The sequence below is a fragment of the Pezoporus occidentalis genome, unplaced genomic scaffold (assembly GCF_034315485.1).
Source record: "Pezoporus occidentalis ecotype Australia unplaced genomic scaffold, CSIRO_AGI_Poc_V1 ctg140, whole genome shotgun sequence".
Classification (NCBI taxonomy): Eukaryota; Metazoa; Chordata; class Aves; order Psittaciformes; family Psittacidae; genus Pezoporus; species Pezoporus occidentalis.
In genome coordinates, this window is record NW_026913210.1 from 1,705,161 (window position 1) to 1,720,807 (window position 15,647).

Here is a 15,647-nt window from a genome sequence, read left to right on the forward strand (position 1 = left end):
GGTTTCTACTTGCTTGCACTAGGATCTCCTTAGCACATTTGTATGATTTGATAACACATGTTCAGTTCTTGCCCTTTTCTCTTGTTATTTTACATATTTTTTTTAATTATAAAAATAATTTTTATAAAAATTTATCATTTTTCTTCAGGACTGAGATTAAATTCGAGCAGGTCGTACTCCTCACCTGAGTACAGCTGTACGGTAGTGCCAACATAAAGCTCCAGGCAACTTTCTAGCAGCTCGTCAGTTCTGTTGCAGCAATCGAGCTGCTCTGCGCAGAGGACAGCTGCTAGAGGGCAGTGTGTCCCTTCCCGTTTAGGTTAGTCCGGACGTTTTCAGGCGCTGCTCCTTTGCGGTAGATCTCGGAAAAGTTTGTCTAAATCCTGAATTTTGCTTACAAGAGTGCTTTAAACATTCTTCCATCTACACCTCAGAAGTCCATTTTTAAAAGTACCAGCTCGCAAGTTCAGACAATAAGGAGTCTCAGTGTACATACACTTAGATACAGGAAGCTGAACAAGCAACGAAGAGCCAAGAAGCTGTGAAAACATGTCAGCTGAGTCGCTCAGAATGAAGCATCAGCTTTTCCCATACGGAAATCAGGTGCTTCAGTTTACACTATGCTGTGCAGACAGAACTGAATCAGTATCTACTGCAGGACACAACAGGCTCAAGGCACCATTTCTGCCCCTCACCTTCCCCCTCCCTCCCAGCCCCCCCCCCCCCCCCCCCAAAAAAAACAAAAAAACACAAAAAAAACACCTTGGTGGAGCTGCTGATTAGAAGCAGCATGTGTATTCCTTAGAGCAATTTTGGCCAGATGTAATTTTGGTATAGACTTGCTTTCAATATTCTGCAGATAGGAGAGAGCCTTAAAACATAACCACACAATCCAGAAGCAGTCAATTTAACATTCTTCGGAGTTTTAGGAATAGCACCTGAAAAGATTCTTTTCCATTCACAGCAGATTTGTGACAGTACAACAGCTCTTTCAAAACGAGGGTCACACTGTGGCTATGTAACACTCATTTCATCAAATGCCTCCCCTTTCATATATAGCTGGCTTTGTCAAAAGGGCCTAACAGCCCCATCTGTGTCAAAAGCTCAGTAAAACTGAACTGTTCCCTTTCCTACCCAAAGGATCCTTTCAAGTACAATCTTTGTTTTCATTAACATGCAAAAAAGCCACGGCAGTTGCTCAGGATTCAAAAGTATATAAACACAAGCACTTTGGACAAAACAGAACTGCTTGGCTTGGAAGTGTCTGTTGTCAGCAAAAAGTTATGATAAAACTTGGAGTAAGCCAAGTGGGATGACTTACTGCTCAAAGCAGCAGCTGCCAACCCCAGCAGTCATACAGCTGATACTCAAATGAACTGATCAAGCATGACTTGAAAAGAATAATGCTGTTTACCTGCAGCCTGATTTAGATTATAAAAGTGTCCAGCCACTGAGGAAAAGCATTTTGTTGTATGGCTTCAAACTCATCTGCAGCCTGGGCTGATCGCATACTGCAGTAATACCATTTGACATGAGATTAAATGAAGAGCCAAAGTTATGTTTTCCTGATATGGACAGATTTGAAAAGTCCTCCAGACCTAAAAATATGGAGAAATAGCCAAGAAGGAGAAAAAAAAAAAACTGTATTTTTTTTTTTAATTAGTATTATTATTATAATCTTAAACATCAGTCTGGGCTTTTAGCTCCAAAGAAAGAGACCCTGAAACAGATGAAGAGTGATAATATTGCAATGTAAAGAATTCCTCCCTGCACAGACAGCAGGCCCAAAAGTTATTGTACTCCAGTTGGTTACTGGTCACTCAATACAGTTGTGTACATCATCATTTTCAGTAAGAAACATATATTGCGTTTAACATTGCTAATGAAAACCAAGACCTTTTCCCCCCTCATTTTTTAATTAATGGCTCTATTCCCAAGACACTCCTTACTCATCCTTCTCTGGTATTCAAATCATTCTAAAGCCACATTTTCTGTAGTCTCATAGGCTCACTTAAACAGCAGTCTGCATATAAAATGCAGGTATTCCTTTGTGGCATTCTCTTTCCAGAGCAAAGACTGCTGTAGGTCCATCTTAACCTTCTAACTACAGATAAGTTAGGAGGGCACACCGAAGGAAAACTGGTCTTACCTCACAAGGGCACGTATTGTACTGAACCATTATGCTACAGATACAGTGGTCTCCACAATGCACTTTGCAGTAAGTCCTGGTTTGAGTTTGTATTTGTAGTAAAGGAATATTTGATGTGTTCTGCTGAGTTTGTCAAAAACGTGGGACATAAATGGGTGATCAGCTGTGATTAACAACAGGCTTCCTTCTGTCTCTGGAGGAACAGTGTACAAATCTTGCATTTCCCTATTCATATAGGTCTTATCCATACTTTGGATTTGTAAAAGTGAATGTTTGAAATCTTCTCTTCCTTTTTTTGATATACAGATATTTACAACAAGGTGTTTAGTCTGAATTTCTGAGATCCAGACATTTTACCATACAGCAGAGCTTGCTTGCTCTTGGCCTTTGGAAAGGCAAAAATGGCAAAGAATTGCCAAATACAAAATATGTGTTTGGACTGGCTGGCAACGGGAGGAGTTGGCTGCAGGTTCCAAAACTTTGGGTGAGTTGTAAATGTCTGTTTGCCATTTGTAAAATTGAATGGCATTCTACCAACAAGGCAGCTTAGGAAACAGTGCATGCATTCTTTAGGATAGGTATGAATTTCTGTCTGCTGGAGACACAGACATCTCTGACCCTATCAGCTGCTGTGTCTGTTCTTTTGATTTCAGAGGGAGAGAGAGGATGAGTCTCTGGTCAGGTTGGTTGTAGTCCTGAGGCCAGAAACAGTAGATATAAAAGCAGAGTTTTCTTAATTCTTTTCTCTTTTTGTTTTTTTTTCTTCCTTTTTCTTCCTAATTATGGTATATTTAGGTTCTACAGCTTCTCTCATACGGTTTTACCTTTAAAGTGCATGCACAGTTCTCCCTACTGTGCTTTGAAACCCAAGAACTTCCAGACCTGGAAAGACAGTCAGTGCTTCCACAACAACCAATGAACATTTTATCTTTCTGTGCAGCATCTCTGACAGCCTGGGCCCTGGGACAAGGGAGAGCTGGCAAACTGAAAAGGGTGCAAAGGAAAATATATGTCTAGTTATAAACAGTCTAAGTGCTCTTCCTGTTCTGCTCCAGCTCAAGGCATCTTCTCCTGGAAATTAAGCCATGCTGTTCTCCAACTCCTAGATAAGGCCCTGGGCTGGAGCACTTTCGGAGGACTGGCAGTATCTGTGCTTCTACTTTCCTTACTAACTGGCTCTGTTAGAACTAACTGTCCTTTTACCCAGAACAAAATACAGTTCACAGGAAAACAGGTCTTAAAACTACAACGTGGTTATTCCTAACTCTTGCCCTCTAAAATGATACTTTAGTCTCCCACAGAGGGATCCTTGTCTATAGATTTCTCAGATTTGAGTTGTAGGTCTGTTTCATTACTCCCAAATGCAGCTGAGTCTTGCTGTTTGGGGAATGGCCCTTGTATTCAGCCCAGTCTTTTGATCTGCCTTCATGTAGAATAAGTTGCTTTGTAACTACTGTCACTAATTTGGTCAGTTAACTCACAGCACCCAAAAATAGCTATATATCAAATCTGTGAGAAAAGGAACAGGCACAGGAACTTCAGAGTTTTGTCTGGTACATGCTGAAATCATCCCCAGGATTAATGCTTTTTGATGTAAAACAAGATGGTATGATATTTATTAGCGCGGTTTCCATGTCCAGTAAAGAAGCTGCCAGGATCTCTGCTCTGCATATTCAGCCATAGTTCCACCTCAGCAAGCAATATGGCTGGGGGAAAGAGAGCAATAGCAGCAGGCAATCACCCACAGGGATGTAAGAAAGGAATTTGGGCTTGTTTCGTTTCTTGTATTTTGCCAGTCAGCTTCGGAATATGAGTGCCATTTAGCCCCTAAATAGAAACCAATTTATCTTTATCCACTGCATTAGTTTATTGTGCTATCTGATTTCCAGGGGAGTGGGTGAATGGCAGAAGGGAAACGAAGCACTTTCTGTGCACATACCTTCAGTAACGTCATAACTCATATGTGGAAGACCTGTTGCTCTGAGATTATAAAAGGACTGTGCTATTTTCAGAGTGACTCACAGTCCAATCTGTTCCTTTCTGCAGAGAAACAGCTTACAGAGCTGTGGCTCATCATGGTATAAAGCATTGCTTCCTCCTACTGATACAGGATATTCTTAATTCTGAGGCTTTTCCTTCTTTCTGTTCAATTATCCAACCAATGATAATTGACAAATCTGTCTCCATCTCTACACTTGTGGATGAGGGTCACACCAAGTCCTTCACTAAGGTTCAGCAGAAGGGCTAAGCAGGACTCAAATGCGGCATAAACATGAGAAATTTCCAGTAGAACTTGCAAGGCAAGTCAGAGTTTGGTTGTCCATATCTGGGACTGGCTGCTGGCAACTAAGTACCATGCAGCTGATATCTCACACCTGCTCTGTCCCACCTTGGGTTGGGGAGGAGAATTGGGAAAAAAGCTAAAACCCATGAGTTGAGGTAAGGACAGTTTAATAATTAAAATAAGGTTTAATAGAACACTAATATAACTAATTATAACAATGAAATGGAAAATAACAAAAAGAGAGAGATGTAAAACAAAACAATTGAACAACAGAAGTGATGCACAATAGCATTGCTCACCACCCACCAACTGATACCCAACCCAACCTGAGCAGCAATTGGTGGCTCCTGGCCAACTCCCCCCAGTTTATACACTGGGCATGATGTGCTGTGGTATGGAATACCCCTTTGGCTACTTTGGGTCAGGTGTCCTGTCTTTGCTTCCTCTTGACTTCCCGTGCCCCTCCTCACTTGCAGAGCATGAGACTGAAAAGTCCTTGATCAAAGTAAGCACTGCTCAGTAGCAATTAAAAACATCCATGTGTTGCCAGCACTGTTTTCAGACTAGAGTAAAAAACACAGCACTGCATAGTTACTAGGAGGAAATTTAACTCCATGCTGGTTAAAAGCAGGACAGGAACAAACCATTTATCAGGGTCCTAAAGCCTCCAGTGTTGTGTTAAATTGCATGTGGCAGGTGGGGGTGTAGTGTTCCATGGTGAAAGCTCTACTTAACTGTTCTGGCAGACTTGGAAGATGCTCCTCCTGCTGCACTTATGTTGAAGCCCATACCATGTGAAGAAGGACAGAAAACCGGTAGTCAAGCATCCACTGACCTGCACATTACTGGTGCTCTATATGGGGTCTACTTTCCATCCTCCATCATGCCACCCTTCCAAATCCACAGGGGCATGTGGCAGGAACAGGCTGTAATGAGGGAATTCATTCAAATGCAGGATGGGTTCCATTGATCTCTGACTGTGCTGCAGTGGGGCTGTTTAAAGTGGCTCTGGCCCTTCTGTCCAGGAGAAGAAACTGAATCAGTGCATCTCTTAATGAAAGCAAAGGTAAGTACTGGTTAATGAGAAAGATAACTGTTTTGCAGAATTCCTGACTGCAACACTGATCTAAGAATAAAGAGATTTGCACTAGAGAAATATTAATAGATGTGGCAGCAGGGAGAAAAATTTGAACTGCCTGTGTTTTGGATTGTTGGTGTTGGTAGTTACAGTACAAACCAGCCAAATCACTAATACATCCATGCACAATGAACATCATTGTTTGCAGCTATGCGAAATACACAAGTGGTACTGTATGCCAAGCTGTAAAACTGAGCTCTGAATTCTAATGCAGCAGATCTTCAGAGGTTTTGTTTCACTCTTTCACCCAAAAAATCTAAACTGAGGTCAAAGGTTAGGCAAAGACCTTTTTGCAATGCCAAATTCACAGAGTCAACCTGACATCTAACAATAAAATCTCTCCGCGAAAAATATATATGTGCTTTTCTCCAATGCTGCATGCTGTTGTGCTGCTCAATGTTTGGAGGTATGGGCTATCGTATGTCATGCTTCTTTCTAAGTAGTTACATTTGCACCCTAATAGACCAATTAGACAGTCAACTTCCCAGCCACATATGAATCCAGCTTGGAGGTTTGGTCACAGAAGCAAGTCAATAGCTTTTACATGTACTAACTTCATAGCAGTAACTTTCGTTTCTGGTAATACGAGGTCAGGGATTCGTGCCTCAAACTTTAGACAGAGGCAATGTGGTATCTTGTCTGAAAGAGGTGCTAGTGATAGAAGGGACTAGAGGTCAGAAGGGAGCTTTCTTTGTGTAAGATGAGGGACAGTAGAACATCTCTGGGCAGAGGTGAGTTTTGCCTCACTGCTGAGCCTGGAACAAATGGTCTAGACTTCAGTTAAGGGAAAAAAACACAACTTGTAGTTACCAGCTTCCTTCCCACCACACTTTTCTGACTGTGACTGACCTGCGTAAACCACTGCCAGACAGCCAGATATTGACCCCCCATGGACTGGTCTGACCAGTCTTGTGTATAGAAATGCTGTGCTCAGAGGCTCTCTTCCAGGGTGTGAGTTTCCCAAGCTAAATAGAAAGCTAAGGAATGAGAAAAAGTCCTGTGTATAGCTTAATAAATCTGTTCGGCATCCACCTGAATGATATGCTTCCCTGAATGAAATTTTTTTTTGTTTTGGTAAAATTTAAGAAAGAAAGGCCTGAGCACATCCTAGCATGACAGCAAACTTCTGCCTCATACCGTGTGATTCCAGGTAGGCATGTCCTTTACACAAAGCTGGTATCGATGCTTTAAAAAAATAGCTGCCCCAATGTATTTGGAAGGGGAGGGAAATGTTATGCAAAGAGAGAATTTGCTCATGTCAAAAGCTATCAGACTAGTGTAGGTGTGGACCCACATACCTTTTGGGCAGATGCCCTTTCTTCTGCAGAGCATCTATCCTCATCCATTTCTAATGATACTAAGAATTGCAGAATAACTTACATGTATGCCAATTTAGCTTCTTAGGCTATCTTCTCTTTGCTTGGTAATTAAAGACATGCATTACTACTGTTTTGTAGCAGTACACAGTCTGAGCTGCTTTCCCCTGGATTATTTGACGCATCTCCTGCTAGAGAGCCATGATGGTAGTATCAGTGCTCAGACTTCTGGACACCTTAGCGGCATCCCAGTCACAGAGAAAAAACATTCTCAGCAGATACCAGATCGGCAGAAACCTGTCCTTTCTTCTTGTCACCAGATGGTGCTCAAGTGCTGGACAGGTGCTGCCTCAGCCACCTGCTGAATCACCATGTTCTCCTGAAGCTTTGGGCTGCCTGCTGTCCCGCCAGATCAATTTCATTAATCTGATTTGCACTTCTGATTGCATCTGGCTCATGCCCTTCTTTGGCCAGTGTGAGTGCTCCCTCAGCCTGTTTCTCAGGAGAAGCTTTCTCACTGAATTGGTTAGCTCATTCAATTTTTCCAGAACACTGGGTGATGTGGCCACCATCTCTGCTTCTATTGTTCCCACAATGGGCATATCTAGTTGGATGTGGTCAGGCTTCAGGCCTCTTTTTGAGCATGGCATGCTGCTGTCATGATTAGTTGCTTCTTCACCAAAGACGCCAAACCACTCCACCCTTACCTGGCCTGGAGTTTTGTTCAAGCACCTCTGGCTAGACTGAAGGCTGGGTAGGCAACACATCTGACATGCTTAGAGTGACTGCCTTCAGGATGTTTTTGTTCATATGTGTAGAGTTTGAACGTGGGGAGAAATCAGGCAATCCTGCACTACTGTCATTCCCCACACAGCAAATGAGCCTGGGGAAAGAGTGATCACATGAACTCAGACCTGAAATGGGTCAACTCTGCATGGGGAGTTTAAATGTTTACTGTACGCTGGGCTGCCTCTGAACCCCATTGGGTATCCTCTGGGATGGAGGATATTTTTTTCTCACAGTGAACAAACTGTTGCCCTGCTCCTGGGATGGCCCCACAGAATATTACAATTTGCTTTACTGAGAACAGATTGGAGTTGTGAGAGAATCTGTTTCCTCATCCAAAGAGTTTCCCAGTGGGGGCCCATTAGAATAATACAGATTATTTTCCAAAGGCTTAGGAATGAGCATGCCTTAGGGTGGAAAATGATCCTCTGGGGCCCATGGAACTCATCATACAGAACATTCTCCTGTTGGTTTGATGTGTGGTCTCTTTTGTGTTGGAAATAACCCTAGATGGATAGTAATAGGGACATATTGTGAATTTTCGTACAGGTTGGCTGGGCTATGCTCAGGGTATGATAAGAACTGCCTCATCATCCATGATGTCTGCACAGAGGAGTCAAGTCCAACTGAACTAACAGTCATTTTCACAAAAAAACTTCTCCTGCCTCTGACTCAAATCAGGAGGATTGGAGGGTTTTCTGCACAGGAAGGGAACATTGTCCTATGCATTGCCGCTTGGACGAAGTGCATTTTCCTTCTGAGCATAAGGTTATCCCTCTGGATGTTGACTAAGTGAGGAGCTCAATGAATGCAGTATGGTCTTCTATCATGGTGCCTGCCTCACTATGAAACATGTGGTGTTCTGCTGGTTGGCTCATGCTGAGCTGGACAAGGAAGCTGTAATCTTTCAAAGTACAAAGGCCTAGTGTCTAGGTTCTCCCAGTCACACAGATGAGTTTCTGCCTCAGATGGACGGCTCCTGGTGTTTATCAAGGATCCTTTGCTGCTTGGTTGGCAGACTGCCTGCATCCAGGAATTGGGTGACCAACCAACATTATCCCTTGGAAGGTGTATGATTTCCTTTTGTTCTTTGGGTTTTAAATGAGGGCCTGATGAATTGTTTTTGGGAGGAAAGCTGCTTTGCTTGTGGCTGATGTTATTGTCTCTGTAGGACAGCGCGCTTTCCCATTGGCCATCAGGAAAAGATTTCCTGTCTTTCCAGCCAGGCAACTCCTCTTCTGACTGCTGAAATCTCCTTCCTTGCCTCCTAGGCAGGCTGTAGCTTCTCCTGGGAAATAGGGGGTGGTGCTGCTTCCATCGTGGAAGCTTCTCTCTGGTCTGGATGGAAGGAGGGAACTTTTCCTGTTCCACCCAGCTTTAGGAAATGCTGCACTTTGTGTATGCCTTAACAGGTTTTGGGGAGGTGCTGTCCCTTGCACCTTCTTGGTGCAGTTGTCTTCTGTAGCCACAGGTGTATTCTCTGTGGCCAGGCACATAATGCCTGAGTGTTACTCTGCCTGGGAAAGCAGTGGGTAGATTCAAGACTGGGATAGCTGCTCAAGAAAAGAGCAAACATGACCAGCATGCTGCTGCAGCCTTGACAGGCTCCTCTTGGGTGGATGCGTTTTCTGTAAGAGATGGAGTCATCATGCTCTTAATAGGCAATTTGCTCATGCCCTGGGCATCAGCCTCAGGCTGGATGGTGATTCCCTCTACATGCCTCGCAAGAATGGAGATATTGGCTGTGGTGGTAAGTAATGGTAGGGTTGGAGGCATTTATGTCAGGATCTGCCACAGGCAGTTCTGTTCCTGAAGCTTCTTTCTCAAGCATGGGTGGATGGTACTCATTTCCAAACATTTCCTCAGAATAATATGGGAAAGAAAATGTCAATATGGCATTTGCAATCATCACCACAGTGTTGTAATACTTTTTCCCACTGCTCCTTCTGCATTCCTGTTTCAGATATGTTTTAGCCACAGATAACTGACTTTACTGGGCAGAAGTTCTGCATAGCTGTCAACCTTCAGAAAGGGTCTGGGGGAGCCCCTGCATCTAGCATCTGTTATCACAGCACTGGATAAATCAGAAAACTACTTTGAGCACACAGAGGCAGAGGTGGGCAAGTATTGCAGGGAGGAGCAGGTACTCTGGTGCCAGGAAGCTTAGTGCTGGGAAGCAAAATAGTAAGGATGCATCTATACAGAGCATTGTGTGATAAATAAGCCATCTCCTGAGCTGGGAGCATGAAGCAGTGTCATAGCTTCAGTCTGTAAAGCCAGAGCCTCTAACAGTGCAGCCAGCCAGCTTTTGAGGCCCCAGAGGAAATCTTGGTAGCTATCAGCTTGTGCCACATAAGCCCAGCAGTTTATTGAAAGCACACCGAATGGAACCAGCTATGTTTTGACCAGATAGCAGCTGAAGTTCCTCTCCTCACACTTGAGAACAATAGAAACTCACTCCACCCAACCTGTGAACAATAAAGACATTTCCACACCCCATCCCTGTTCAGTATAAGGGAAGTCTCCCCCACAGGTGGTGAGAGCAATGGGAGTAGCCCTGTCTAAAAACTGTTTGGGAAACCTGCCTTTTTAGTTCACACATCTCAGCAAATGACATCATCAAAGCTTCAGTACCTGGTCTTCACTTTGTCCACATCTGGTGGTGTGACCAGATCATAGAATGAAGGGGCTTTTCTGCCTGAGTAGTCTAAAATGCCAAAAGACGCAGCTTCAAACAGCTCACATACTGGGATGGTATCATCATGTTTACAGTTCTTTAGGGAAAGTGGAAAAAGTGATGCCCTCTGCCTTCAGGTGGCCAGTGCCCAGTCATCTCAGACATATCGTGCTCTGGTTCACATCCCTGGATTGCATTAGAATAAGGAGAGACCTGAAGCACACCTTTTGAAACCAAGTGTTCGGATATCTCTGACACTTATTTTGCCCTTGGGCAAAGAATTCCACCTCTACACTACAATGTATTCCCAATAGAAGTTTTCTGGTGAACAACAGCAAACTTGTCAGGAAGAACTTCTGTTAAAAATAAGCTACTTTTGAAATGAAAGCTCATGCATCATACTGCCTCCAAGCTAGTAGGTCAGATAACAAGAGTCCATTTATGACTAAAGTCCCAGATCACGCTCCTAAAAACAAACATCACAAAGAATTCTTAAAAGCAGCCTACTCTGGGATTTGCACTGCAGGCCAGAAAAACAGTGCAGCCTATGTTGGCCTTATCTAGGTGTTTGTCTCAGGTCTTGTTTTTCAACAAGTCTCTTATTCCAGTCTAGGTTACTAGATTGGAATAGCAACAGTCTGCAAAGCCAGACTAGATCATACTAGTAGATCACATAGCAAGATGAATCTCTGAACTCTAAAGCTGCCTAAGTGAAAGCAGTTTATTCTTACATAAAGGAGGAATACCCCACAGAGCTGCTACGCCAAAAATATGAAAGACCGATGGTGAAATTGTGCATGGGCAAATAGTTGGGGTCTGCCTCAACAAGCAACGTTTATAGCCAGAAAGGGCAGGGTCAGCTGTTGCCTCACATCTCTTGTCGATTTTGTAGATGATGTTTCTCTGTTACTAGTACAAATACTCAGCCCGAAATCACAGGAGTTATGGCAAGAAAATCGTTCCTAGACCTTGCAGTGAGTTTGGGCAGGCAGCTGGAAAACATGTGCTTTAACAAGCACACCTAGTTAAAGGTAAATCTGGTAAATTTATGACTGTCTACCTAAATATAAATAAAACAGTGCACCATTATTTTATGTAGGATTATTAATGTGGATGCTGCCCAAATTGCAAAGTCCTCTTAGCAAGGCAGGTCAGATCAAGTAGCTTCAAGATGCAGACACAAGGTTTTGATTCAGAGATTTTAGGGTTGTAAAATTCAGGGGTAGAAGAGTATAAATCTTAAAGGTAAACTTACCACCTTGCTTTAGCAACAGAAAATTCATAAACTTTCCAAACCAGAAACACAGTCAGCTTCTTATGACAGAGCCTGTTCACTGTACTGCATCATGGGAAAAGTGGTTTTGGAGGTTTGCACTTTCCTCAGACAAAACTACTTTGTACTTGGGGAAAAATCTTAAATTCTTGGCTTCTAGAGGAAGAGCAGCACCTGGGTAAAATAATGTATGGGAGATGAAAAAGTTTATGTGCAGGACAGGAAGCTATACGAAGACAAGGCTCATACAGTAACAGAAATGCAAAAAGGAGGCTATTGAGTAATGCAACAAATAAGACTGTAATTGTGCATCCATGATCTCAGTATTAAATGTGTAATACAAGAATTCAAACAGGATGCTATATACTAAAAAGGGACCCTGTGTATTTAGACACGCTGGGGAGTTCGACTAGATGATCTTTAAAGGTCCCTTCCAACCCCAACTGTGCTATGATTCTACCAACCCAAGACAAATGAAACTGTGCTGAGGGAATTAAATATGATCTTATTTGACCATGGCAAATTCGATTAAAACACAGAAAGGTGTGCAGAATATGAAAAGTCCTTTCTTTATTTCATTTTGCTTTCTAATTTGACACGTGAGATATGTCAATAACCACTTTGGCGGTGGTTATTACCCACTATATCACACTGTGACAGCATTTATATCAAAAGATATGACAATATATATGCAGTATTTGTTTGCATCTGAATGCTTTTTGTGTCTGTATATCTGATTCAAAGCTTGCTGATGTCTGTGGAAAATTGTCAGAAATACAGCCTAAAAACTGCCTCAAAATAATGAAGGGAGGAAAAAAACCAAACCAGAAAATGTCTTTACCTCCTCACTTTTTATTCCAAATCCAGGTGTTTTGGAGCTGACATAGCTAAGAAAAAAGTAACTGTAATGAAAAGGACAATTCACATTCAATAAAGAAACAGCTGCAATTGCTGTATCATCAGAAAATCCTAATCAATGTTTTTTTTTCATCCCACTGTGAGATACATTTTCGCAATACCTTTCTTGTCAGAAAGAAAGATTCTTGTTTTGTTTCCATAGAATAAAATCACATTTTTGTCAGCTTCTTTCTGAATGAAGAAAAACCTAAGGAAGATGGAAAATAAATATAACAGAAGGAAAGAAGGGACAGCATTTGGTTTTAGTAAAAAACTCTCCGGGATGAATTTTCTTAATATTTGGGGAAATAGACCCATTGTAATGAACATTTAATAACTGGTTAGGAGATCAAGAATTTTACAACAGATCTGGGAGGTTTTGAACTTTGTCTTACTATTGGTGAGATGATAGTAAACAACAAATAAAAATCGAAACATCCCAATGGTATCCATGTTTAAGAAAGACATGAGCATGCTAAGTAGAGATGCTGACTCACTGGCACTGCCCAGTACATGCCAAGGAAGCATGGGAGATGTAGCCAGTTCTCAGTGGCACACCTGGGAAGAGCACAAAGCTGATGCATTATCACCTGCTGCCTACCCAAGCCCACTCTCAGTTCTCTGCAAACACCTGACTAACAAAAGCTTGTTAATCATGTGTCACTTTGATCCAGCCAGTCCCATCTCTTGCTTGTAGATGAAGAAACACTGGGTCTGATCTCATTTCACAAAGCTTATCTAGAGAAATTGCAGCAAATGTGAAACAAGCTTTCCAGCAAACATTGCCTTCAATGGCTGACATTTGCCAGAGACAAGTCTTCTTTGAAGCCTTCTCAAGTCCGCAAAAGAAGCTCCTGCCAATAAATGATTGCTGCATAGTACTGTGTGACACGTATCATGTCAGAAGCCAAATTAAGGGACTGCAATAATTCTTTCATGAAAGAATAATTTCTGCAGCCTTCTCAGCTCTTTCTTTAAGTGGCCAGGAGACCTAGATAACAGTAGGAATTCTACCTTGCCCCAGATGTGCAAATGCCCACTGTACCATGTGCTGGCAATGTCCTAGTGTGTCTGTACTGTGTCAATAAAGTGTGGGTCTGAGCCTATTCTCCAAAAGACACTTTTTCACTCTCCACATTGTGCATTGTCAGGTCTGACCTAACAAGAAAGTCTCTTTTTTTCCCCCATTTGGAAAAGACTGATCATTACGAAATGGTCCACAGAGTTTCTCCATTAGATTGCCCCAGACACTTTGCATTTGAACTATATCTGGGCTGGAACCAGCAGCAAGAAAGAAAGCAGAGGCTCACGGAACCTGATGGGGGCAAACTCACTCCCAACACAGTCATCTCCTCACAGAAAGGATAGAACACCTGCAGCACCAGCAACATCATGTCACAGGTGAGGCTTAAGCCTGAAGGCCACTCTCAATTCCCCTTTACTATTCCATCTTACCATCTTGCTTTAGGGTGAAGTTCCCACAGGACCAGTGTGCTGTAATGAACACCACAGACATTATGTGCCTGTACATCTGTGTGCTGTCATGTTCCAGCTAAGTGAAACTACCTAGGAGAACTGCCAAGGTGCCTGGACATCTACAGGAGGAAAAGTGCCCTATCCTGCATACAATTACAAGTTTTAGAAATAGCCAAGGTAGGTGCAGCCTGCATGTACCAGCTCCAGGCAGCTGCATTTACACAATCAGCAATGTCCAAGCTAGCTGTTTAGAGCCAGACCAGGAGAACTAATTTAAGTTGTAAGTCTTCCCCCCAGCCTCCCCAGTCTCAGGCACTTGTATAGACCAAGAGGTGTCATCCCCAGTTCCATAGACTCCACATGTAAAGATTTCTTTATGTCTCCTAGACCAAGCCTTTGGCCTATACAGCTGCATTCCAGCAGGAAGGAGACACACTTGGTTTTAAACCTACATGGGGAGGAGTGTTGGAGGTATTTCAACTCATATTTCAGACAGCTTCTTACAAAAGTTTGTACTCTAACAGCTGTCGAATTATTTTATTTTTAAACTCTAAAATGGGCCATGCTACATCTACACACATGTCCACAGCTGCCTCACTCTTCACAGGGAGGAATGCCTCACCCTGCCTGCCTGGAATTGAAGAAGGAGATCTTCGTCCACCTAAGGCCCTCACAAACGCAAACCTTTGCAGTGTGTCAAAAATCTGGGGACAGACACAGCCCTGAAGTGAATGGGATAGCAATGCAGGTGCATGGCTTTCTCACACATCATACACAATACATTTCCCACACAGTCTCATATGGGGTGTGTAATGGCCAAAAAAATGGCACGGGACTGCACTAGGGAGAGGTGTCTACTCAGCATTTCTGCTCCCAGCACAGGGCAGATACAGATGCTGCAAGGGCAGAAGAAGAGAGCCCTTCTTCACCTTTCCCAAATGCAAGCTGTAGCTATCTAGCACACATCACAGAAAGGCTAGCCTTTTAGGTAGCAGTACTGCATTGTATGCAATAGCCCACTATTTAAATATACAGCATCCCAGAACAGTTTACCTCCCCAGTCTTCTGAAGCAACATAAGATGCAGCATGCTGTTATCTAGCTAAAAAAAAAACAACCAGGAGCATACCAGAGTGACTAAGGCAGAGTGTAGTTTTTATGACAACACATTATTACATTGAAACTAAGCAGTAGCAAAACCACTTTCCTGTGGTGTGCTGCTCCATCACATTTCTTAGCTGGAAGTTAAACTCCTGTCTAACACAATGCTGCTGAAAGTGAACAAAAGATGAAAGGGTAGATGTGGAGAGGTCAGCAGAATGTGTTTAACCATCTTGTTTTGTCACCACTCTTCGCTTTGGACAGTGAGGTTTTGTTTCCAGTGTTGAAAGTCTGACTTAGACATTTACTGTCTTTTCATGCTGTTTCCACAGTCTTTGTTTACAGGTAAGGAAATTTGCCTACCTTTCTCCCCTGTCTACCTTTCTGCTTACCTCTTTGAGCTAGTGACTAAGGCCAATTAGTCTGCATGGATCTGCAAACTTATCTCCTCAAGGCACAAGAATCACATGAGGTCTGGGGAGCCAAACTTTGTCAGGCTCAGCAATTTCTAAAACACCTTAAACCAGAGTTTTGTGGTGTGTATTAAAAAT

At 42.7% G+C, this 15,647-nt stretch overlaps 1 long non-coding RNA gene across 2 annotated transcripts in view; it reads right to left on the bottom strand.

Annotated features, from left to right (window-relative positions):
- Positions 1-5,441, bottom strand: part of LOC134159145 (uncharacterized) — a 54,351-nt gene extending 48,910 nt beyond the window's left edge. For both annotated transcript variants that reach the window (XR_009963050.1, XR_009963049.1), the window contains exon 1: positions 5,269-5,441. This is a non-coding gene — a long non-coding RNA (uncharacterized LOC134159145). The remainder of the gene's footprint in view (positions 1-5,268) is intronic.
- Positions 5,442-15,647: the final 10,206 nt, after the last annotated feature.